Source organism: Bos javanicus, chromosome 24, assembly GCF_032452875.1.
Source record: "Bos javanicus breed banteng chromosome 24, ARS-OSU_banteng_1.0, whole genome shotgun sequence".
Lineage (NCBI taxonomy): Eukaryota > Metazoa > Chordata > Mammalia > Artiodactyla > Bovidae > Bos > Bos javanicus.
The window spans coordinates 28,675,440-28,701,083 of NC_083891.1; the positions used below are offsets into that span (position 1 = coordinate 28,675,440).

At 39.2% G+C, this 25,644-nt stretch overlaps 1 long non-coding RNA gene across 1 annotated transcript; it reads right to left on the reverse strand.

Moving 5' to 3' along the window:
* Window positions 1-16,028: 16,028 nt before the first annotated feature.
* On the reverse strand, window positions 16,029-23,676 carry LOC133237543 (uncharacterized). The gene is made up of 2 exons (XR_009733236.1): window positions 21,972-23,676; window positions 16,029-19,885 (listed from the first exon to the last, which is right to left on the reverse strand). It is a non-coding gene; the product is annotated as an uncharacterized LOC133237543 (long non-coding RNA).
* Between the last annotated feature and the right edge of the window lie 1,968 nt (window positions 23,677-25,644).

Below are 25,644 nucleotides of genomic sequence, written 5' to 3' on the forward strand. Positions count from 1 at the left end.
GAGAAGGGGAGGACAGAGGATGAGATGGCTGGATGGCATCGCTGACTTGATGGACGTGAGTCTGAGTGAACTCCAGGAGTTGGTGATGGACAGGGAGGTCTGGCGTGCCGCGACTCAGGTGGTTGCAAAGAGTCAGACACTACTGAGCGACTGAACTGAACTGCACTGATGTGTATTATAACTGATTCACTTTGCTTGTACGTACGGTCAGTCCTGCTCCCTCAGAATCATGTTAAATGTGGCTAACAGTGTAGGTACAGAACTGTAGCCAGTTGTGCGTTTGTGATTTTTGTCACTGCTATATAGCAAAAAGTAACACAACATTGTAAATCAATTTTATACTCCAATAAAAAAAATTTTAAACATTAGAATGCAAAATTTTTTTAAAAAGAAAGGAAATGGGCTTCCTAAATCCAGTGCAGGTAATGGGTTCCTGGAGAGGGACAGAGTCCACGAGACTGTGCTGAGGCTTGAAAGCCAGAGACGGTTGGACATAATTCCCAATGGGCAGCAGGCTAAACAGTGATCTAAATGCCTTAAGCCAAGAAATCATGGGTGGACACGCAAAATCACAGTGTCACTGGACTGAAATAGAACTACTTGGTTATTTAAAACATTTTAGATCTCATTTTCAGATTTTTGACATAAGAGGAAGTCATGACTTCTCGCTTAATTTTAGGCTTAGAGCCCCTGAAATGAAAGGTATGCCAGGTTCTTCTGAAGAAGTACCCTGTGTTTTTTCCAAAATAATAAACTCTAAACTCTCCTAGAGATTTCTCAAAGGGACCTATAGTCATCAACCAAACTGACTGTGCATTATATAAAATGAAGTGATTTCTTCACTCTAAATGTGTAGCAGGCAAAGATATACTCTGCCAATGCCAGGACACCCACATTGGTTCTTCAATGCACAGGGTATTAGGAAGGAACGATTATGAGCCCCTGGAATTGTTTTTCCTCTTCCAAAGTATAAACTAAACTGAAGGATGGCACAGGTCTATGCCATCAAAATAAGACTAGAACAATACAGATGTAGGCTTCCTATCATACTTATATTTAAGTGATCTATTTGACCAGGGCTGGAAATAGATGGCCTTAGGGAAAGATGGTGAATTATTGTAAACATAATCAGGAAGTAACTCCAATTGCAGCTGCTTCTCCATATGTGGTCTCTTTTTTAGTGTAAATCAACCTGTCGCTGAGCTCTGGTGTGCAGCAATTGATCAGGCAAATGGTTTTTCAATATGTTATCAGGGAAAAAAAAAATACAACAAAGAGGTTTGATTTCCCCTAGTAGGGCAGGAATATATCTTCACTCCACTTGACCTTAGGACTAGGCCAAGCCTCTGCCCTTCATCATAATCTAATCCACAGAGCTTAATCAATCTGCTGTTGTATGGGACATTTCATTGATCCACTACATTGATGTGATAGATTGCATTTTCCAAGATGGAAGGTGGTCTCCAAAGGCTTCTCTTAATCTCTGAGGAATCCAATCCAAGATACTTGGCTCTTTTGTTAGAGCACACACTGTCCTGGGACTTTTAGTTATGAAAAGCTACTAAAAGAAAACAGAGTAAGCTAAATAATCTCCTTCTATCTCTTTTAAAAATAATGCAAATCAAAACCACTATGAGGTACCATTTCACACCAGTCAGAATGGCTGCGATCCAAAAGTCTACAAATAATAAATGCTGGAGAAGTTGTGGAGAAAAGGGAACCCTCTTACACTGTTGGTGGGAATGCAAACTAGTACAGCCACTATGGAGAACAGTGTGGAGATTCCTTAAAAAACTGGAAATAGAACTGCCTTATGATCCAGCAATCCCACTGCTAGGCATACACACTGAGGAAACCAGAAGGGAAAGAGACACGTGTACCCCAATGTTCATCGCAACACTGTTTATAATAGCCAGGACATGGAAGCAACCTAGATGTCCATCAGCAGATGAATGGATAGGAAAGCTATGGTACATATACACAATGGAGTATTACTCAGCCATTAAAAAGAAAACATTTGAATCAGTTCTAATGAGGTGGATGAAACTGGAGCCTATTATACAGAGTGAAGTAAGCCAGAAGGAAAAACATCAATACAGTATACTAACGCATGTATATGGAATTTAGAAAGATGGTAACAATAACCCGGTGTACGAGACAGCAAAAGAGACACTGATATATAGAACAGTCTTATGGACTCTATGGGAGAGGGAGAGGGTGGGAAGATTTGGGAGAATGACATTGAAACATGTAAAATATCATGTAAGAAACGAGTTGCCAGTCCAGGTTCGATGCACGATATTGGATGCTTGGGGCTAGTGCACTGGGATGACCCAGAGGGATGGTATGGGGAGGGAGGAGGGAGGAGGGTTCAGGATGGGGAACACATGTATACCTGTGGCGGATTCATTTTGATATTTGGCAAAACTAATACAATTATGTAAAGTTTAAAAATAAAATTAAATTAAAAAAAAATAATAATTTTCCATTTTCTTTTGGTAGGTCAAGAGAGAAAAGTTTTAGAGGAGCGCTTGGACTTGAGGGAGAGAGATGATGAAGAAAGACTTCTGCAGAGGGTGATGGTAGGAGTCAGCCACACAGCATGAGGCACAGGGCAGGGTCCTCAGGAAGGGAATACCTATGGCTTAGAAAGCATGACAATCTGATGCTGATACCCAAGAGTCAGTTGTTATTGTTCCCTGCTGCAACTGTTATCCATTAACCTCCGGAAATCTCCATGCATTGTAGACATTGCCATGGGACACTCCTCTTTTTTTTTTTTTTTTTTTTTTCAGTGCTGTTTCCAAGGACAAGAACATCACCTGGCATGTAGCAGTTACTCAGTTAAAATTAAAAAAGAAAGAAAAAGTATAAATGACTAGATTAATGATGCTTTTGGAAATGTGTACATGATGTTTTATCTGTGTTTGGAATAAAATATAAAAAGTGAAGACTGCTTGGTTTAAACGCAAATAAAGGTGAAAACAAGAGCAATGATTCAGAGATCAGAGTTGGCACGTAGACAGCCGTGTATTCCAACACTTGTACTCTTCACCTATAAAAGAATCTTTAGAAATACCGAGAAAAGCATTGGTTTTCCATCAATGACTGGAAATGGGGCTCATGTGATTATATGAAAGCCTCAAAGGGAAGGTTGACTTCAAGAGGTTGAAGGACCTGGGCATATTAGGCGACATAGAATAGATTAATTGCAGTTAAATCTCAGAAATGTGCACTCAGCTTGGTGAGAGTTCTAAATCACTGACCCAGCTCTTGTCTGCAAAGGGAAAATGCAAAAAGCAAAGGTGCAGAGCTGGACTGTAAACCAAACAAATATGCAGTTGAAGAGACAACTGCTACACAGATGTAGAAAACAAACATATGAACTCCAAGGAGGAAAGAAGAGTGAGGTGGATTGGAGATTGGAATTAACACATATATACTACTATGTATAAAACAGCTCACTAACGAGAACCTGTTGTATAGCACAGGGAATCGCACTCAGTGCTCTGTGGTGACAAAGGGGATATATGTGTACATGTAGCTCATTCCATCCCCAAGAAAAAGAAAGGCAAAAAGGCAAAATGGTTGTCTGAAGAGGCCTTACAAGTAGCTGAGAAAAGAAGAGAAGCTAAAGGCAAAGGAGAAAAGGAAAGATATACCCATTTGAATGCAGAGTCCCAAAGAATAGCAAGGAGAGATAAGAAAGCCTTCCTCAGTGATCAATGCAAAGAAACAGAGTAAAACAATAGAATGGGAAAGACTAGAGATCTGTTTAAGAAAATTAGAGATACCAAGGGGACATTTCACACAAATATGGGCACAATAAAGGACAGAAATGGTACGGACCTAACAGAAGAAGAAGATATTAAGAAGAGGTGGCAAGAATACACAGAAGAACTATACGAGAAAGATCTTCATAACCTACATAACCACGAAGGTGTGATCACTCACCTAAAGCCAGGCATCCTGGAATGTGATGTCAAGTGGGCCTTAGGATGCATCACTAGAAACAAAGCTAGTGAAGGTGATGGAACTCCAGTTGAACTATTCCAAATCTTAAAAGATGATGCTGTGAAAGTGCTGCACTCAATATGCCAGCAAATTTGGAAAATTCAGCAGTGGCCACAGGACTGGAAAAGGTCAGTTTTCATTCCAATCCCAAAGAAAAGCAATGCCAAAAATGCTCAAACTACCGCACAATTGCACTCATCTCACACGCTAGCAAAGTAATGCTCAAATTTCTCCCAAGCCAGACTGCAACAGTACATGAACTGTTGTAGATGTTCAAGCTGATTTTAGAAAAGGCAGAGGAACAAGAGATCAAATTGCCAACATGCTCTGGATCATCAAAAAAGCAAGAGAGTTCCAGAAAAACATCTACTTCTGCTTTATTGACTATGCCAAAGCCTTTGACTGTGCAGATGATAACAAACTGTGGAAACTTCTGAAAGAGATGGGAATACCAGACCACCTGACTTGCCTCTTGAGAAACCTATATGCAGGTCAGGAAGCAACAGTTAGAACTGGACATGGAACAACAGAGTGGTTCCAAATAGGAAAAGGAGTACGTCAAGGCTGTATATTGTCACCTTGTTTATTTAACTTATATGCAGAGTACATCATGAGAAATGCTTGGCTGGATGAGGCACAAACTAGAATCAAGATTGCCAGGAGAAATATCAATAACCTCAGATATGCAGATGACACCACCCTTATGGCAGAAAGTGAAGAAGAACTAAAGAGCCTCCTGATGAAAGTGAAAGAAGAGAGTGAAAAAGTTGGCTTGAAACTCAACATTCAGAAAACTAAGATCATGGCATCTGGTCCCATCACTTCATGGCAAATTGATGGGAAACAATGGAAACAGTAAAAGACTATTTTCATGGGCTCCAAAATCACTGCAGATGGTGACTGCAGCCATGAAATTAAAAGACGCTTGCTTCTTGGAAGAAAAGTTATGACCAACCTAAGCAGCATATTAAAAAGCAGAGACATTACTTTGCCAACAAAGGTCCATCTAGTCAAAGCTATGGTTTTTCCAGTAGTCATGTATGGATGTGAGAGTTGGACCATAAAGAAAGCTGAGCACTGAAGAATTGATGCTTTTGAACTGTGGTGTTGGAGAAGACTCTTGAGAGTCCCTTGGACTGCAAGGAGATCCAATCAGTCAATCCTAAAAGAAATCAGTCCTGAATATTCATTGGAAGGACTGATGCTGAAGCTGAAACTCCAATATTTTGGCCACCTGATGCCACAAACTGACTCACTGGAAAAGACCCTGATGCTGGGAAAGACTAAAGGCAGGAGGAGAAGGGGACGACAGAGGATGAGATGGTTCGATGGCATCACCGACTCGATGAACATGAGTTTGATTAAGCTCTGGGGTTGGTGATGGACAGGGAGGCCTGGCATGCTGCAATCCATGGGGTCACAGAGAGTCAGACATGACTGAGTGACTGAACTGAACTGAGCTGAGCTAATTCACTTCGCTGTACAGAAGGAACTAACACAACATTGTGAAGCAACTAAACTCCAATAAAACAAAAAGAAGAAGTAGAAGAAAAGAAACAAGCCCTACCAGGTGAACTCCATGTAACTGCCATCTGACCCATTCTTACATTTTACACTGGACCCTTGAAACGAGTGGAAACCACTCCTTGAGGGGCTCAACACTGTTGTTTTTATTTTGCCCAAGAACCCAGAGAAAGTCACAAATGGAACACTAAGTCTGTTTGTGCAGAGGCCCAGACGGAGGACTGTGACTGTGGGCGCATCCCAGCACACAGATGCTCTGCCTTCTCGTAGCTCTCAGAAGGGCTGTCCACTCAGACAGAGTTCCAGGTGTCTCTGTTCTCTGAAGAGGCCCAGGGCAGAGGTAGCACATGCTGGTTTGGGGGTATTGAAGCATCTCGCTTTTAGGTGGGTTAAAAAGCAACATGTGGTCTAACAGAGCCTCACCCTGTCCAAGGACCCACACATCCTTTCTGAATATTTCATCTCCAGAAGTCCTAAATTTGTACTTCAATATCAGTACAAAGTTTGAAGTAAATGCTAGCAGTGTTTGTGTGTGTGTGTGTGTGTGCTCAGTTGCAATTGGACACTAAGTTTCACAGTAGCAAAATTTAAATGTGCAAATGGTAAATTTCTTTACTTCTCTACAATTGTAATGAACTTAGCACCCAAGCACCGATTTCTGCTAATGTTGGTTAATTTTATATGGAAATCAAGGTGTACTCAGATTTATGATTACTTAGTACTTTGGGGTGTACACTCTTTGGGGTAATTTCTCAGACTATCAGAATGTGTCCCCTTCTCTTTCTCTCTTACATCTCTCCAGGGGCCATTTAAATTCTGATCAGAGTTTCTGATTCAGTAGGTCCATGTGGTATGGTGCCCAATGATTGGCATTTCTAACAAGTGCCTGGGTGGCACTAGTGTGCTGCTTGAAAACCCCACTTTGAAAAATGCTGCTGCTGCTGCTGCTAAGTCACTTCAGCCGTGTCCGACTCTGTGCAACCCCATAGACGGCAGCCCACCAGGTTCCCCCAGTCCCTGAGATTCCGCAGGCAAGAACACTGGAGTGGGTTGCCATTTCCTTCTCCAATGCATGACAATGAAAAGTGAAAGTGAAGTCGCTCAATGCTACTCTGGATCGAATGTCTTTCCCCGAAACTTAAGATGGTATATACAACCCTCACCCCACCTCAGAATGTATTCCATTTGTCAGGACATCAAAGGTCCAGAAGACAACACCCTTTATAATGATTTATTTCCATACTTTGGATTTAATAAAACAGTCATATCTAAATTTAGAGTAACTAATCATAATTTATACACTTGTATAACGTAATCCTTGGCTAAAAGGATTTTTTTCCGTTAAATGTGACATATAAAGGTTACAATGGCAGTTCTTATTTTACTTTTCTAGTCTTCTGTATTTCATAGTTCACTGCTCTCTGAAATTCTGTGAAATAATGGGGAGGGGAGACTATCACAGTTCTTTAAAAAATTCCTCATGGGAGATATAGTCAGTTTCCACGGTTTGGGGCACTCTGTTTGATGACAGAATCATTTCCAACACTGTCCCAGGTATTATAGAGTATGTTAGTGTGACGATGCAGCCTCAACTTTTCTGTATCACTACCTCTCAATGCACTTCTGTAAGGAGATTGTGGCAATCCAGTGGTGCTTCGTGATTGCTTTGTGGTTCTCTGAGACGCCTTTGAAATCCTCTTTTTCTCACTCACTCTCCCTCCTGGCAGCCTTTCAGGTTGGAGAAAGATCCACTTGTTCAAAATTACCCATATAGCCATGCGTTGAATTAGTTATAGAGAAAGGATCTCTGTTCAAATCGAAGGACTCCATGATAGCCACACTCTGGTCTCCCGGAGAGCTGCTTGGAAAACGAAAGACATAGATTAGTTAACACTCTCATAAATATAATTTACAAAATGCACGTTCAAATGTGTGTACCTCATGTATCTCTACTAGGGTCACGCTCATTCTTAACAAAAGTTGCTTTAAAAATCTGAAAGAAATATATTACGGTGTGTAAAATAATTCTGTGATTTTATGTCACAGAATACTATTTTTGAGTGTACATATTTTTAGAGTATTTATATTCAGTGGATTTTGAAAAGAATCAAGATTTTTTGTTAAAAAAACTATGTAAAATGCTATACCTATAAAGAAGCTAATGTGAGTCCATTTTTAACCTACAATGAGTTTTTTTTTTTATAGCCAAATAATGGGGCTTTGAATAACAGAACTGCTATAATTAACTGAGTTGTCAATGAAGGCAATTTTTCCTGAGCATCCATTCATAGTTTGAAATATTTCTAAATAGCCTAGACTTTTGTCATTACTCTAGCACTTAAGAAAAGAATGTCTACATGCACCTGAATCTTTTTTTTCTTAATCCTCTATTTAGGAAATGATTAAAATCATCTCTCAGGTGTATTAAAAGAACATAGAAGCATGTAACTAATATTATGACAAGAACTTTTGGAGAAGTTGGTGCTTTTTATTTGCAGAATCAAAACCACCATTACAACTCTTATGCCAACAAAACCCAGGTCATTGTCTGGTGTAAATTGCTGCCTGAGCTCATAGCGGTCTTCTGTCCCAACGACCTTCCCATTTATTTAGTATTTCAATTCCAAGAAAAAGTCCTAAAGCAAAAAAAAAAAAAAAAATACTTAAATTTAAAAGTATCAATCAACACACTCAGGAGATTCACCAGCTATAGAAAAACTCTTTGTGATGCTAATTATAAATTATATACAGGTTTATTTAACAAAGTTTGGACTAACAGTTGATTCTTTTAAATTTCTCCCTAATGTGAAAAAATATATCCCCCCCCTTTCTTAAGCAGAGTTATTTTCTTTGGAAAATCAGCTTTAAAAAAATAAATCAAGATGAGATATTTATGGCAGTCATCTGAAATAGAAAAGCACTGAAGTATACTCTCAAGAGATTATGGTATTTTACATTAAAATGATTTAAGTCTTCAATGAAATAAAAGACACTAAGTTCAGTTCAGTTCACTCACTCAGTTATGTCCCACTCTTTGTGACCCCATGGGCTGCAGCACACCAAGCCTCCCTGTCCATCACCAACTCCCTAAACTTACTCAAATTCATGTCCATCGAATCAGTGATACCATCCAACCATCTCATCCTCTGTCGTCCCCTTCTCCTCCTGCCTTCAATCTTTCCCAGCATCAGGGTCTTTTCAAATGAGTCAGTTCTTCGCATCAGGTAGCCAAAATATTGGAGTTTCAGCTTCAGCATTGAGTAATTTCAATGAACATTCAGACTAATTTCCTTTAGGATTGACTGGTTGGATCTCCTTGCAGTCCAAGGGACTCTCAAGAGTCCACTCCAACACCACAGTTCAAAAGCATCAATTCTTCAGCTTTCTTTATTTTCCAACTCTCACATCCATACATGACTACTGGAAAAACCATAGCTTTGACTAGATGGACCTTTGTTGGCAAAGTAATGTCTCTGTTTTTTAATATGCTGCTTAGGTTGGTCATCGGAGAAGGCTATGGCACCCCACTCCAGTACTCTTGCCTGGAAAATCCCATGGACGGAGGAGCCTGGTGGGCTGCAGTCCATGGGGTCACTACCAGTCTGACATGACTGAGCGACTTCACTTTCACTTTCCACTTTCATGCATTGGAGAAGGAAATGGCAACCCACTCCAGTGTTCTTGCCTGGAGAATCCCAGGGATGGCGGAGCCTCGTGGGCTGCCGTCTATGGGGTCGCACAGAGTCGGACACAACTGAAGTGACTTAGCAGCAGGTTGGTCATAACTTTTCTTCCAGGGAGCAAGTGTCTTTTAATTTCATGGCTGCAGTCACCATCTGCAGTGATTTTAGAGCCCCCCAAAATAAAGCCTGTCACTGTTTCCACTGTTTCCCATCGATTTGCCATGAAGTGATGGGACCAGATGCCATGATCTTAGTTTTCTGAATGTTGAGTTTTAAGCCAACTTTTTCACTCTCCTCTTTTACTTTTCATCAAGAGGCTCTTTAGTTCTTCTTCACTTTCTGCCATAAGGGTGGTCTGCATATCTGAGGTTATTGATATTTCTCCTGGCAATCTTGATTCCAGCTTGTGCTTCTTCCAGCCCAGCGTTTCTCATGATGTACTCTGCATATAAGTTAAATAAGCAGGGTGACAATATGCAGCCTTGAAGTACTCCTTTCCCTATTTGGAACCAGTCTGTTGTTCCATGTCCAGTTCTAACTGTTGCTTCCTGACCTGCATACAGATTTCTCAAGAGGCAGGTCAGGTGGTCTGGTATTCCCATATCTTTAAGAATTTTCCACAGTTTGTTATGATCCACACAAAGGCTTTGGCGTAGTCAATAAAGCAGAAGTAGATGTTTTTCTGGAACTCTCTTGCTTTTTCAGTGATCCAGTGGATGTTGGTAACTTGATCTCTTGTTCCTCTGCCTTTTCTAAATCCAATTTGAACATCTGGAAGTTCATGGTTCATGTACTGTTGAAGCCTGGCTTGGAGAAAGTTGAGCATTACTTTACTAGCGTGTAACATGAGTGCAATTGTGTGGTAGTTTGAAAATTCTTTGGCATTGCTTTCTTTGGGATTGGAATGAAAACTGACCTTTTCCAGTCCTGTGGCCACTGCTGAGTTTTCCAACTTTGCTGGCATATTGAGTGCAGCACTTTCACAGCATCCTCTTTCAGGATATGAAATAGCTCAACTGGAATTCCTTCACCTCCACTAGCTTTGTTCATAGTGATGCATCCTAAGGCCCACTTGACTTCACATTCCAGGATGTCTGGCTCTAGGTGAGTGATCACACCATTATGATTATTTGGGTCGTGAAGATCTTTTTTGTCTTTTGTGTATTCTTGCCACCTCTTCTTAATATCTTCTTCTTCTGTTAGGTCCATACCATTTCTGTCCTTTATTGTGCCCATTTTTGCATGAAATGTTCCCTTGATATCTCTAATTTTCTTGAACAGATCTCTAGTCTTTCCCATTCTATTGCTTTCCTCTATTTCTTTGCATTGATTTCTGAGGAAGGCTTTCTTATCTCTCCTTGCTCTTTTTGGGACCTCTGCATTCAAATGGGTATATCTTTCCTTTTCTCCTTTGCCTTTAGCTTCTCTTCTTTTCTCAGCTATTTGTAAGGCCTCCTCAGATAACCATTTTGCCTTTTTGCATTTCTTTTTCTTGGGGATGGTCTTGATCACTGCCTCTTGTATAATGTCACTAACCTCCGTCCATAGTTCTTCAGGCATTCTATCAGATCTAATCCCTTGAATCTATTTCTCACTTCCACTGTATAATTGTAAGGGATCTACGTCTTGCCAAGATACAGCCTTCTTCAGACTCCGCCGGTGAAAAAGGCTTCATGGGTTTTAGCCGCTGGTTGTTCAGTAATGGAGCTGGAATCAATAGGAAGGGGAGATGGAGGAGGAGAGGGTGGGGAGGTTCACAAGGTGTTGTGTTGCTAATGTTGGCTCTTCTTGGTGAAGGTGGTCTCCACCACAGCCCAGGAGTGTGATACCTGGTTCCCAGGGAGGATGCGGCAGAAGCCAGGTAAGAGCAGAGCATACAGAAAAGGTAGAGAAGACGGCGCTAATATGGCAATTACAGGAGCTTCTAATTGGGAAATTAGCAAGCACTTCAAGCTTCCAAAATAAATCTATGCCAACAACTAAAAGAGCAGTGCTGTTAAGTGAATGTAAGAACATTTCCTTTCACCCCAAATGTTTAGCATCTTGTGAAAAATCTGTTGATCAAAGGTCTCGAATTATTTTTAAATCAGAAAAGGAAATGCAGTTTGGGTACAGTATGTTTCTGAGAGAGAGAAAAGACTGGCTAAAAGATCTGACCCCTAAACTTTCCCTTTTTTCTGTGATGCATATGCGAAGCATGCAAAACAGCGGTGAAAATTCTGAGGCTGGTGATAATTTTTTTCCATCTTTATCTTCATACAAGGCACATTCTGTCCTTCTGATCAGACTAGAGTTAAAAATGTATTATTATTTTCTAGCTAAATTTAAGGGTCACTGGTCCCAATTTCATCTATAAAGGACATAAGCTTATCACCATGAGGCCTTCTTTCCTGCAAAGAGCTTCTACAAGAAAAGACTGCATAGGGAGATTAATACTATTCCCTAAAGACCCCTGACAGTTTTGCTATTCTGATTTCTACTACTTTATGAAGTATATGTCCTCCGGCTAACTTAGCTATTGCTGCAGATTTTCCCAGATGCTAGACTGCAGACTAGCACCCTTTGTGGCAATTTTTTTTACTAATTCACAAAATGTTTATTTCTGAAAGGGGCTTGGAATGTCATTGCCTGGGCATCCAGGACACCCTGGTGAGAAGCAGTAAGATCCAGTCCCCGGTCACCCAGAGCTCAGGTCCTGTCCCCACAGGATACCACAACCTCCCGCCTCACCAACCATTCCTCCTCTTTGTCTCTTCTAAGATTCCCACGTGCCTCATTCAATACAGATGGTCTAGTATTCATGCTTTACATTTATCCACCATTGATTACAGGCATACACTGAGCTAGACACTGCCCTGTCTCCAAGGCAAATAAAAAATCAGTCAGTCCTGGCCTTGAAGAGCTTATGGGAAACAGGGGCTAGTCCAAGACTAACAAACAGGGCAGAGCTATTCACAGGGAAGGACTACATACAACAGAGCCTGTAGCATCACCTAGGGATTCATCAGGGCTTCCTCGAGATGGCCCTGAACAAGTCTTGAAAGAAGAAAGCAACTTAAGAAAAAACGGGGAGGACTTTTAAACCCCAACTGCATCATAAATGAAGGTCTTAAGGGTTATAATGTTGTTATGTGCATGCTAAGTCACTTGTGTCATGTCTGCCTCTTTGCAACCCTATGGACTGCACCAGGCTCCTCTGTCCATGGGATCCTCCAGGCAAGAACACTGGAATAGGTTGCATGCCCTCCTCCAGGGGATCTTCCCAACCCAGGGATGGAACCTGAGTCTCTTATGTCTCCTGCATTGGCAGGTGGGTTTTTTACCACTAGCGCCACTTGGGAAGCCTTACATATGTTGAAGCTTTAACCCCTAAAATGACTGTATTTTGAGATGTGTGTATGTTAGCTGCTCAGTTGTGTCTGACTCTTTGTGACTCCATGGACTGTAGTCTGCTGGGCTCCTCTATTCATGGGAATTTCCAGGCAAGAATACTGGAGTGGGTAAGCATTCCCTTCTCCAGGGGATCATCTTGACCCAGGGATCGAACCTGGCTACCCCATATTGCAGGCAGATTCTTTACTGTCTGAGTCAACAAGGAAGCCCATACTTTGAGATAGGACTTTTAAATAATTGAAGTTAAATAAAGCCATTAGGGTAGGGTCCTTATCCAATGGGTAGGGTCCTTATCCAATGGGATTGGTGACTTTATAAGAAGAGTGAGCCATCTCTCTTTCTCCAAGTGTACATACCAAAGAAAGGCCCTGAGAGCCCACAGCAAGAAGACTACCTGCAAACCAGAAAAAGAGCTGTCCCCAGAACCCAGTCCCTGGAGAAGGAAATGGCAACCCACTCCAGTACTCCTGCCTGGAGAATTCCATGGACAGAGGGGCAGGACAGGCTGTAGTCTGTGGAATCGCAGAGTAGGACATGACTGTGCAACTAACTTTCACTTTCCAGAACCCAGTCAGGCTGGCATCCTGATCTCTTCTAGCCTCTAGAACAGTGAGGAAAGAGACTTCTGTTGTTTAAGCCCCCCAGTCTATGGTATTCTTTTATGGCAGCGAGAAACACTACTAAGACAAGTGCTCCCATGCATTTGAGTTATGTTAAAACATATACTTAGTCGGCTATGAAGTTTGAAGTGGGAGACGTGAGGAAGTAGTGTAGAGGTGAGAAGAACGGAACAGGGAGTATGCAAGGACCTAACTCCCCAGAGAACCTTTGGATAAGGGAAAAGGAGAAGATCATTCCTAGGGCTCTGGGAAGTATTCCATGAATTCTGGCATCCAAAGAGGGGAACTCTTAGCTTGCTTTCTTCCTCATTATTCTGCCCCTGTTTGCAAAGGGGTCAACTTTGTTCCCTTGTGCTGGCTGCGTAGATTCACTGGAATTCTGGTTCACTTCCACCTTGGCTCCAAAGCACAGAGAAACTGGAGAGTTTAGGGAAATTTCTCTTGGCCTTTGAACCAGTGACATTAGTGTTCCGGTAGTTGTTGCAAAATGTGAGTGTAGAGAACAAAGCTAATGCTGAAAATTCAACATCTGGATAATAAAATGCAACAGCTTAGAAATCCCAGTATCTTGAAAAGAGAGTTATGTATAGATATATTGATGACAAAGTTTAAATGACTAGATTAATTGTTTAATATTTATTTTTAGCTGCAGTGTGTGGTATCTCGGTTCCCCAACTAGGGATTGAACCCAGGCCCCCCACACTGGGAGTACCCAGTCTTAGCCACTGGACCACAAGGGAAGACCCTGGATTAATTATTAAAGACTAAGAGTGGGGGAGAAATGGATAAAGGAAACACAATTAATAAACAAGAGCCTCTTTGTTGCTATTTCGATTAATCAAAAGTAGTTATGAATATATATTATTATGAGATAGCCATTAACAGAACCAAACACAGGAAGTCTGCTGTCTAAAACATTGAGAATATAAAAATAAACAAAATAGCCTGTAGAACAGAGGCTAAATGGCAAGCAAACAAAAACCAGACAACAAAATTATCTGAGTCAGGCCAACAAAATTAATGAATATAGTATAAATATCCCTATTAAAAGGCAAAGTGTATCTGATTGAATAAAAATAACCCAGAGGCTTAATACTTTTAAGAAAAATCTAAATAATAATTGAAATAATTATAGCTGAGGTGGAAACCTACACAAATGGGACTTAAAAGTGTTCCTATATATTGACAAAATCATAATCACAAAATAGTAAAGAAATAAAAATACTGAGTACTAAAGCTTAATAGCTTAAAACACACGAGTATTTAAAATATAGGAAATAGTATTTTAAACACATAACCTTATCTGTCTACTCTGTTAAACATCAAAAGACTATAGATAGATAGATTTATCAAATGTCTTTATATCAGTGTCTATATTATAAAACTTATATATTTTTAAATTATAAATTATATGAACTATCAATTATATAATTATATATAAGTATATAATTATATATTATAAAATTATAAATTGTTTATTTACTATATTTATATATTATGAATTTTATAAACATTATAAAACATCTGAACAAGGTAGAACTAATATAATAGATTGGCCAAAAAATTCCATAAGGTTCTATGGACAAACTCAAACAAGCTTTTTGGCCAATGCAATATAGAAGCATATTTGTCCTCTGCTTTCCAGTTGGGAGATAATTCCCCACAGTAGTCTTGCATTTCTGCACATCTTATGAGGAGAGGCACTGGATGTCTTTATTTCAGACCATCCTTCCAAGGCTGCTTTTTATAGAAAATAACTTTGGAAGAGAGAGATAATGTCTCCCTCTGGAGCAAAGAGTCAGCTTGCTTAAAGTTTTGGGAGATAGAGACAGCACACTTTCAGAACAAAGGAGCGGCATGCTTATTGCCTTTTATAAAAGAATTGGGTTCTCTATACACTGGGCTCCTCTTCTGTGTATTGGTGTCACCTGATCCTCTTCACCTGGTCCTGTGGAAATCTCAGCATGGGGAGCTGACACAGAAATGATGACATTCTAGCTATTGCTATTGCTGTGAGTAGTAAAATCCTCTCTGACTCAGGAATCACTTATCTTCTTCAAACATCCATACAACCATGGAAGCTAACTTGTTAGCCATTGAGTAGGGCAACAGTCCAACCTGTCACAGTTCTTGACATTACTAGTAAATTTCTTCCTGCAAAATATGCAAGAAGCATGTATGGCAATAGGTGCTAAACCAAAAGTAAAGTCAGTAATCCAAAGAAACTAAAATCATGTACTACATTAACTCCACAACAATGGAATGAAAATGTAAAAATTTTGTTACTGAAAAAAGGTTCAACCATTTAGAAATGAAAACACCTCTCTAAAAACTACTGAACTAGGGAATAGAGTAAAAAGTAATTACAAAAATGTTCAAACAGAGGTGGTATGCAAAAGTGAATTTTTAAGTATAAATAGTTTTCTATGTGTTACAAAGAACCCAAACAAACTAAATTTTAGAAAAAGAAAACAGGATCAATTTATAGAAAGAAGAGTTGAGTTTCAAAAGTAAAATTAAATAGATCCAAATATTTTTTTAAAAATAGAATAAAAGCACATGTCTAATATTATTAGTAAATGCTAAATAAAATTATGTAAATAAGCACAAAGCAATACTTTTACAAGTATTTACTATTTACAAGTATTTCTAATACAGTACTTTTAGAACTAAATACTAAAATTTTTCAAGGGTATCAATATAAGAAAAACATCAACATATCTCCAAATGAATATGAAGTTTTAAAATCATGAATAAAGTCCTAGAAATAGAACTTGACACTACATTAAAAAAATCATCAAATAGGATTTATTTCAGGAATGCAAAAATAATATTACATACTTTATTAGCATATATAATTAAAGTATTAAGTCAACTAAGAAAAATATAATCATAATAATGTTTGAGGAAGGCATTAAAAACATTCAACTATCACAATTATTGAAAACACCCATAGCTTACAATATGCCATCAACATGATTAAAAATAGTCACTTTCATGCATTTCTAATGGTTGAAACCAAGGGGGATTTGCATTACATGTGGAAAAGTCAATAATAATTTTTTACATCCTTATTAGAAGGCTTTGGTCAATACTAGAAGACATGACCCAGAGCTAAGAGATAAGTAAAAGACATAAAGAACAATGATTCATCTATTCAAAATGACACCTTATGGAAAACCTGTACAATTATTTCACTTATTACAAGAGAAAAATACTAAAACAATAGCATATCCACAGGAAGGTAATAGCAAATAAGGAAATAAAAGTATATAAATAATTTCACTCGTTGCAACAAAATATAAAATTCCAAAGATCGAGTTCAATAAAAACACATTTAACGTATGAAGAACATGAAAAATATTTTGAGAGATAGAAAGGACTATTACGGGAAGACTGTATTACAGATAAAATTATCGCCAGATTAATGAGTAGCTTACAGTTGTGCTCAGTCATGTCCAACTTTTTGTGACTTCATGGACTGTAGCCCACCAGACTCCTCTCTCTGTCCATGGGATTTTTCAAGTAAGAATACTGGAGTTGCCATTTCCTTCTCCAGGGCATCTTTCCAACCCAGTCATCAAACCCACATCTCCTATGTCTCCTGCACTGGCAGGCGGATTCTTTACCACTGAGCCACCTGGGAAGCCAATTAGTATCTTAAGGTTATTCAAATAAAAATCAAATATGATATGGAGTAATTTAGCCAAATAATACTAAACTTCTGGAAGAGCAATCACGTGAGAATACTATTTTTTTAAATAAAGAACAGTAAGAGGAAGAGATATATCTTCTCAAATAGTTAATACATTATAAAGCTACATCAATTAAAGTGGTGTGGAATTGATGCAAATTGGAAAGACCCTGATCAATGAATAGAAAATGATATCTCAAGCCTTTAGCGACTATCCTTGGAACAGCAGGCTAGTAATTAACTGCGGGGTTGGAGGTGGAATTGACTTTCAATCTTCACTTTGCACTTTTCATCATTAATAATGTGGAGCCTAGTGGGCTGCCATCTACAGGGTCACACAGAGTCTGAGACTACTGAAGCAACTTAGCAGCAGCAGCAACATAAATTTACATTAGAAAAATCTATCTTAAGTAACAAGGGGCTTGAATGTCTTATGGAACTAGGGTGCAAAACCCTATGTTGCCAGTAGGTGTCATGATTTACATTATGCGGTACTGGCTACGGGGAGGAAACAAAGCCTGAGCTTCAGACTCATTTATGAATGCCAAAGATATGAAAGTAAGATAAGTATTCCTATTCATCAGGAGTGAATTCCAAGTAATAATAATTCTTTTTTAAAAAAATAGCTGTCTATGGGAATGCCGTGGCTGCTCAGTGGTTAGGACTATCTTCTTTCACTGCCAAGGGCACATGTTCAATCCTGGGTCAGGGAAATATCCCAGGAGCCAAGTAGCATGGCCTAGGGAAAAAAAAAAAAAGCTCTCTATTTACTAGTGGTGCAATTTTAAAATTTTGTGCATTGGTCTTCTTCAATATGGAAATTAAAAAAAAAATGTTTCATGTCAGTGTTTGATTGTCACATGGAACTTGAGATTTGACATGAAGTTACTGAAGCCATTGTGTTTAATCAGTTAAGTAATTCACAGCATTGTAACATGTTAGTACTTGTACCAACACCTATAACCCCTTAACAAGAATGTCTACTACAAATACCCAGCATGAAATCCTTTTCTCTCCTCCAAACACTGCCTTGGAGACCAGGGAAATCTTCCAGGTTTTCTGGTGGCTTTACTTGTTCTTTAGTCTTTTGTTTCATGTGTGTTCATATCTGCAGCTAACACTTGTCAAGCAGCCAGTGTAGGGCTGGACAACAAATAAAAAGCAATAATGGCGGAAACAAAATGGATAGTTAACAGTCTGAGTGGTGTCCATAATAAACAGCTGTGAAACTGCATTACAAAAGCAGGATCTACCCTGGAGAATATTCAGGATACAAACAAACTCTTCTATATTACAAAAGTAGATACAGCCCCAGGGAAGACTTCCTGAAGACCCCTGCTCTATACCAACTAACATCAACTATATTCCTCTGAAGGTAAAGGAGCTGAGAGGTTGTTCTTTCTCAAATACATGTTTTCCTTTGAATCTGATGAGTCTGTCTAGTGTTCTGTGGTGATAGATGACACAAAAACATTTGTTTTTTGGACTAATTGGATGACATGAGTTTCCAGAACTGTTCACTTGACAATTTTTACAAGTTGTAAGTTCAGGGAAAGAAAATTACTAAAATTAAAGATCAGTTCTACAAAACATAAAACCTAGACTCTATGTAGCTTTAAAGGTTTGGGAGAGTTTGTTTTAAAGTATGAGCACCTCCTAATGGCTGGTTCAAAGCACAAGGCCACTCCATTTCCATTCTCAGAAATTGACATTTAAACAAACCATAAAAACAAGTCAACAGTGTGGCTGCTGAGCATCCCTTTGTTCTTTTCTCCCCCACCTGCCCCTTCCTTTATGTTTTGTCTTGCTTCCTTGTTTTTAAGATATTGTAAGCTGACTCAGAAGAAACACAGATTTTTAAACATAGCATCAATCACAGAGCTTAGAAATTATATTAGCCAAGGGTTTTGACTCCAAGGAGGACAAAGGTGGAGAAATGTTTAGTGAAGACACTGTGGTCAAAAATAAATATTTTTCAAACAAAAAAACAAGTTGGGGAAATGGTAAATAAGGATAAAAATATTTAATTTTATGTTGGAAATTTTGCACAGAGTTAAGAATTTTATTTCTGGAAAAATGTTGATTATGATACTGGTTGTTTATAATAAATTTGATATTTTGGAGGATCGCATATCTTTTATTGTTAGATAGTAAAGGTTTTTTAAACATTAACTTTGGGAAACTAAGAATAGCAAATATATTTTTACTTTAACTTTCATAATAATCTGATTTTGCTATATTGATTATAGGAGGTGCTGTTGGTAGTCTGAACCACAGGGCCTATAAGAGAAATGAAAGAGATTTCTTAAAGGTATACGTCGTCCAAACAACTGGACTGATTTTGTGATTTTTAAAAACAGACAAAAACAATCAAGACAAAAATCACGTACCGCAGAGGAATGCCTTTAAGATTCTGATCAAAGTCTTGGGTTAGATTTTCTAGGCTCCGCTGATCAAACTAAATAGTTTCCTGCCTTTTCTGATCCTCCCTGCCTTCAAGCAGGAGCTATATGAACTCATCGTCTATTCATCACTAGCTCTTGCCAGGCACGCCAAGTATAAAAAGCTCATTAGAGTCCTCCTTGTCTGTGCTCCGGCCCACCATGTTTCTCCCTCCCCACCAGCGTGTCCCCTGCCCCTCTGTTTCTTTCCCCATTAACTGTACAGAGCTGCTCCAAGTGGACCTGGTGTCCACAGAGCTAAGGGTAAAAGAAACTGATTGACAGTTTGGTCTTGTAGTTTGTTCTCACTCAGAAAAGTTCTGCAGTTTGCACATAAGCCTTTAAAAGGTCATCTCTTTTAAGAGTAATTATTTCCTTTATTACTAAAAGTCAGGCTTTTCCCTCCTATATGTTAATAAATGTATTGTTATCTCTAAGTGGTTACCTACCCAGTTCTAATGAAATGTAAAACCCGGTACTCTCAGCAGAAGAGATATATTTCTTAGAATTGATCATCTGGAAATAAAAATTGGGGAAATGGTGAATGATTTGTGTGCCTCTGTTCAATGGATGCTAATATCCTTATCAGCTCCAAGCTTGAAATCGTCATGTGGCTAAAGTCTTTATAAATCCCTGTAAAGTGAAGTGATGGTACACTGTTGAATAACAAGATGATGAAATTCAACCTCATAACACTTCAAACAAATAGAAGATTTACACTAAGTGAGAGTAAAGAGCAATGAAAATTCAATCAGTGATTCTCAACACCAGGTATGTTAGTGGGGAAAGTAACAATGACTGTTCCCACCAGGAACATGAGACATTTGAGGGGCAAGCTACAGTAAAAGTACCTACTGATTCACATACATTTATAGGATACACTTCCCCTCATGAAAGATGTTTTTTCTAGGACATTTTAGCCCACACATATAGTATGACAAAACCAAAAAAAAAAAGGTTGAAGACAACTGTACTAAATGTTTTAATAGATATTTCTTTCTCACCTACTCTAAATTTCAGGTTTGGATTACCAATGTTATAAATTTGTATTTCATTATTGTCTACTGAACCACAAAGTATATAGACAGTACTTCATTCTGCATTATTTTGGTTAGTAAGAATGCAAGTGAACACCTGAGGGTGAATGCACACCCATGAATTGCTTCAAAAGCAGGTAGTAAAACCTTAAAATACGTTTCATAACTATTTATGCTGAGGATAGAGTTACTCTGTGTGTGTGTGTGTGAGAAAGAGAGAGAGACAGAGAGAGAGAGAGAGAGAGAGAGAGAGAGAGAGTGTGTGTGTGTGTGTGTGTGTGTGTGTGTGTGTGTGTGTCACGCGCATGCTCAGTTGCGTCTGACTCTTTGTGACCCCGTGGACTGTAGCCCACCAGACTCCTCTGTCCATGGGATCTCCCAGGCCAGAATACTGGAGCTGGTTGCCATTTCCTCAGGGGGATCTTCTCGATGAAGATAGAGCATATATACATATATATTTTAATTTGAAAACTATAGGGACTAAAACAGTGATTTGGGCCAACCTATTAATAGTAGGTGGAGGTGACACTATTTCTTATGGAACATGGAGAATGGGGAAGGGGCTCTTAATTAACCTGAGGAGGGGCTGGGTCCCAGTGGGAGTTCTAAGCTGCTGCCAGTGACAAGAGTCTTCCTGGAGACTTATATGTATCTCATCCTTGGGAAAGGGAAGATGACAGACTTAGCTAGGGGGAAATATCAGCACTCATCCAGCCTCCAGAAAACCACCTAGAGCTTCTTCTTTCTTTGGTTGAGAAACAAATCACAGATTAAACCTGGGCAGAGATAAGGCAGGTCAAGCCAGTAACAGTGCAGTGTGGCGTGAGCCTGTCCCAGCTGGGGAGGCTCTTTATTCACTTCTGCGGGGCAGATACTAGAAAGTTCTGAACTCATAGGAGTCAAGAAAAACTGAGGCAGGGTAGGGTGGCTTATCAATATCTGGGAGGATTAAGTGAAACTCTACATATTGAACATTTTCCCCAAGTCTCTCTGACATCAAAGACAGACACAACAATAACCCCTGCAGGAAAAGCCACAGAGAGGAAACCAAGATAATCCAGGGAACAGAAGACAACTTTTCAACAACGTGTAAAGAGGTAAGAGAAGCTCTGACATCCATGAAATAAGAGCGAGTTTCTAGGAGGAAATCATCAGAGAACGAAAAGCTCTGGAAATAAAAAATATATCCAACTTTTAAACAGAGAGGCTAGAAGACAGAGCTAAAGACATTTCCCAGGAAATATATTTGGAAAAGAGAGAGAAAGAAATTGTATGGACAGGGAAGGTAAGAGAGATAAGAAATTTAACTGATCTGTGAAGTTCTAAAGAACACTTCTAGAAAATGAGAAAAAAATTTAAAGAAGCCAATATATATCTTCTTAGTTAAAGCTTATACTACCTCATTAATGAGTGGATGGGGCTTATTTTTTGACTTACCAACAAAAAGCCATCTTACATCATTTCTACCTTTACAAAAATACTTCGAGAGGGGAATTTTTGAAGTATAAATAGAGTTTTAAGATTGAGAACATCCTATAGAGTTTTAAGATTGAGAACATCCTCACCAGCAAGCATCTCAGAGTGAAACTTTCTGTTGAAGAGGGCTTGCCCTTATCAAGAGATGCACAAATTCTGGGCGAGGACTGGATGGACTGTTACTTATCAGTTGCCCTGCTGTGTGGCCCTTCCTATCAATTCTCGATGCCAAAAGACCATCCTCATGCTCTTGTCCAAACTCCAAGTCCTGTGTTTCGTTTTGTTGTAAAAATCGGGCAAATGTTTACTGAACAATTACCAAGATTATGACCTCGCCCCTATCCTGTAGTTTGGCCACACTCCACATTCTATCCACATATGAATCCCTTCTCACTAGAGAGCACAAACCTCGGGAATCCCTCCTCACTAGAGAGCACAAACCTTGGGTGTTTTCTTTAGTCCCCGCCTTCTTCTGATGTCCATTTGTCCACCTGTGTCCATTTGTCCCTGCCTCTGCTGGCTCCTTCCCTCCGAACCCTGGTGATCAGACACCTTAAAGAACTCACTCCTCAACTTGTGATATCAGGGGGCCTAAGTTTCCTCAAAGAGTCTGAAATTTCATCTGGCTTGGATAAATACGTTTTGCAATGCAAATACATGTTTATTATTGGCCTTCCTAACAACTTCAGAAGTGAGAATATTCCCATCTCCTGCAAAAAAGGTTTTTGAAAAACCTTTCTCAGGGATGACTCAAAATAACAGACCTCCCAGAAAGATAATGCTTATTTGTGATAATCACTCGGTCCTTTTGAGCTATGTAAAGAATGAATCGCAGTAACATACATTATAAATTCTGTGATAAATGGGACTATGGTTGATGTTTTTGCATTCACCGTTGAAAAGGAAAACGGGTTGTATCTTTCAGGTGAGCCCTATAAAATAAAGCATCAACTCTGAATCATCTGTGAATGATCATGGCACACATAACAATATCATTTTCTCAAATATCTACACGTGAACATGTGCTGCTTTTGTAACAGAAAGATAAATGTTATTTTTAAACTTTGTGGATAAATGTGGGGACACATGTACACCCATGGCTGATTCATATCACTGAATGGCAAAAACCACTACAATATTGTAAAGCAATTAGCCTCCAATTAAAATAAATAAATTTTACAAAAAGCTTTTCGGATAAATGAAAATTAAAAAGAAGAAAGATTTAATAAGCACTTGGTGGCTTGCTGCTTATGCCACATCATTAAAATGTAACAAACTTTTGAAACCAATTAATCAATCCTCTCGTGAGAGCTGAATCCATAGTCTTAGAGAATTCCATGTATTTTATTCAGAACTTTGCTCTAAAGAACTAAATAGGCTTCATTGACATCTTTTTGTTAGTCCTCTTGGCATTTTTTGAGGCAAGAGGAATGATTTCTGTAGGTGAGAAAACACGTAAAGAAATGAAGTGGCGTGTTTAAGATTACTCAGGGAGAGAACACAGGTATTCCAACCCTGATAAATACTTTAACAACTATCTCGATTTTCACTGGAGGAAAGGGTACATTCAAATACTAAAAATGTTTTACTGTCCTCTCAACACTGACAGTTGCATTTCAGAACTTTCCAGAAGGCACGTTTTTAGCTTTTAAAAGGACATGGGGACAAAAGTTTGGCACCACTAAACGTTACAAAAAAGCCTTCAGTGTGATTTGTTTTATTTTCTGAAGAGACATTTATCTTGAGAAGTAGGCCTTCTGACTTTTAAGTAATCCAACGTGGTGCCCCATAAATACTCACGCTGCTGCAGAAGGTAGATTTCTTGAATATCATGCAAATCAGATTTTCTCAAAGACAGCTGATCTTCAGCCAGAACTCATGAAGTCAACTAGGAAACCTGGACTCTGCAAACGAGTAGGCAGAATGTGGTTTAAGAAATGACAAGAAACTAGGTTCACAGGAGAAAGACTCAGAGAAAAATGGGTTTTAATCCTGGTCTTGATATTGTCAACTTCCGAGATAATTCAAAAATGAATTCGTTTCCCATTATGAAATCAATGTATTAAGATTGACTATATTGTTCCTCTGAATACTTTCACATTCTCACATTTGTTTTTATGCACCTTATAATCCGTTAAATTTTTTATTACTTGTACTAGCCTGCATACTATTATTTGCTAGCTTCTCTGATAGCTCAGATGGTAAAGAATCTGCTTGCAGTGTGGGAGACCCAGGTTCGATCCCTAGGTCAGGAAGATTCCCTGAAGGAAATGCCTACTCACTCCACTATTTTTCCCTGGAGAATTCCATGGACAGAGGAGTCTGGTGGGCATACTTAATATACATATAGGTGGGCTTCCCTTGTAGCTCAGTGGAAAAGAATATGCTTGCCAATTCAGGAGACTTGAGTCAATCCCTGGGTTGGAAAGATTCACTGGAGAAGGGATAGGCTATCCACCCCAGTATTCTTGCCTGGGAAATCCCAAGGACAGAGGAGCCTGGCAGGCTACAGTCCATGGGGTTGCAAATGAGTTGGACACGACTTACTGTATAGATAAAAAGCTAAGCTCCTACTGTATTGCTCTGTGTTCATTTCAGGCTTTCATAAGAAATTCTGGTATATTATCCAAATTGGGAATAGGGAAAAAGAATCTTAGAAATCTTCAGAAACTCACTCACCCAAGTTCATGGAGTTTAAGTCTACCTGAACTCAAATCCATAAACTGTTTATCACACCCTTCTACCTTCCAGAAAGTGATTCTTTCTCAGTGGTGCTTCTCCCAATACAGGAGCTGCCTGTGAGTTACGCCCCTCATCGTGCAAAAGTAAAACTAATTCATTTATTCACTTCCTTGACCATATATACTTCAAGTTATAAATTTGGTGATACTGTCCATGAAAACTTTTGAATTTGGTTTTCAAACACTGAAAAAAAGATAAAGAAACCTAAGTGATATTTCCAAACCAGAGTGGATTATTTTAAAAGCCAGGATTTTTTTTTCCCCAGTATTGAAACACATCATGTCTTCTCCGGGTGAGGACCAGATGAATGGTTGGGTTGCACTTGGCTCCAGGTTATATCAAAGATATGAATTTTGAAATGCTAGAATCACACTCAGTACGGTGAGATGATCACAGTAGAAAGGCACATGAGGATGGAGACCAGTAAAAGGAAATGCAGAGTTACATCTCCAGTCACACCTACTTTGAAGAACAGAAACCGGAGAGGAATACTGGACAAATCCCCAGCATCATTAAATTTTCCTTTAGTTTTTTAAATCATCCTCACTCCACATGGGTGAATTTTTCTAAAGTTAAAAGGAACTCTGTAGGGAAGACTGGGTTTCCCTAGTGGCTCAGATGGTAAAGAATCAGCAAGCAATGCAGAATACGTGGGTTTGATCCCTATGTTGGAAAGATCCCCTGGAGAAGGAAATGGCAACCCACTCCAGTATTCTTAACTGGAAAATCCCGTGGACAGAGAAGCCTGGCGGCCTACAGTCCATTAGGTCATAGTCAGACACAACTGAACAACTACCACACACACACACACACACACACACCGGAAGACTGGCAGTAAGGCTGAGTCCCAGTCAGTGTTCTCTATTTGCCTCTGGTAGCCTTGTGTATATCTTTAAGCCTTAGTGTCCCTATAAAATGAAGGAGCTGCATAGACCACCTTCATGTTTCATTTACAACAGCCTGGACCTCTAAAAGGCCTATGAACCCAGGGAAGGTCAGTGTTAACATACTAAAGCTAGT